We start from the raw sequence: 1,518 nt of genomic DNA, 5'->3' as shown, positions 1-1,518 counted from the left end.
TGTGTATTTATGTACCTTGCATAACTGCATGAGTCCATATTGCACAACACAACACAATTAACTAAGTACATTTTTTGTCATTACATGAGTTTACTCTGATGACTTGCACTGAATGGAATGAGCCGGGATGCATAGTCCGGACAGTAGCTGTTGACAGCCAGCCTCAAGCACACGTCCAAATGATCATCGGTCATGGTGGAACGGTACTTGAACTTAATGACCTTTATGTAGACCATAAGTAGAGTCAAGTAATGCAGTCGAGGAGGTAGCACATTTTCTCACGTTTGGGTACTTTCCCTCTGCGAGTAAGTTCCAGAACTGTTCATGCGCTCTGGACTTCAGCTGAATGTCAAAATCTCCCATTCCATATGAAAGAGATACGTTTTTGACTTCTTACTTGGTCCAGCTCCCCCACTCATTTCAATACCCTTTCTTACGTTTAAGAGAAAAAAAACCAAGGCCTAAAAATTGTCGATAGCTTAGCTTGTCAGTTTTGCTGCAATTAGCGCAGTTATTTGCTCATGCGTTTGACACCTAAGCTTGCATCTGATTGGCTGTGCTGTATATAAATTAAGTGATGTGATTGATGATAGGCTTACGTCTATTTTTTTAATGCCATGCAATCTACCCACACTACATTTATGATCGACTGGTAGATCGCGATCGACGTACTGAGCACACTGGTCAACACCATAGTTTCTACGGGAAAACGGACCCTGCTGTGCCCTGGGTCGTTGGCGATCCCTCTGACCAGCACGGGTGCCAATGGAGGAGACAGGAGTGGCATCTGGTAGACAGAGGGATGTGCCTATGAGTGCCCACAAGGGTTGCCAAATGCTGGTGTTTTATCTACATGGACCTTGGAGTTCAGGGTAAAGGTCGAAATAAGAAATCCCCAAAGACACCATTTTCACAGATTGGCAAGTGCATGTGTGTGTGTTGACATTTAACAGTGGTTTCACCTGGCCTCCCTTTCTCCCCACCCCCTTTTTAATTAAATAATTTTATTGTGTGCTCTTATGTCTCTTATCACAATCCATACATTCATCCACTGTGCCAAGTACATTTGTACATATACTGCCATCATCATTTTCAAAACATTTTCTTTCTACTTGAGCCCTTGGCATCAGTTCCTCATTTTCCCCCCTCCCTCCCTCACCTACCTTCCCTGATGAACCATTGATAAGTTTAGATTATTTTCATATCTTACATCTTCCTCTGTCGTCCTTCACCCATTTTTCTGCTGTTCGTCTCCCTGGGAGTGGATTATATGTTGATACTTGCAATTGATTCTCCCTTTCTTCCCTCATCCTCCCCTAATCCTCCTGGTATCTACTTTCCTTCTTGGCCCTGAAGGGTTTATCTATCCTGGATTCTGTGTTTTGTGGGCTTTTATCTGTAGCAGTGTGCATGTTCTGGTCTAATCCGATTTGTAAGGTAGAATTGAGGTCATGATTGTGGGGGGAAGAAAGCATTAAAAAAGTAGAGGAAAGTTGTGTGTTTCATCAGTGCTATATT

Source organism: Echinops telfairi, unplaced genomic scaffold (assembly GCF_000313985.2).
Source record: "Echinops telfairi isolate 266 unplaced genomic scaffold, ASM31398v2 ScPeMD7_7469;HRSCAF=8507_1, whole genome shotgun sequence".
NCBI classification, from domain to species: Eukaryota; Metazoa; Chordata; class Mammalia; order Afrosoricida; family Tenrecidae; genus Echinops; species Echinops telfairi.
Note: the sequence above shows the minus strand (reverse complement) of the source record.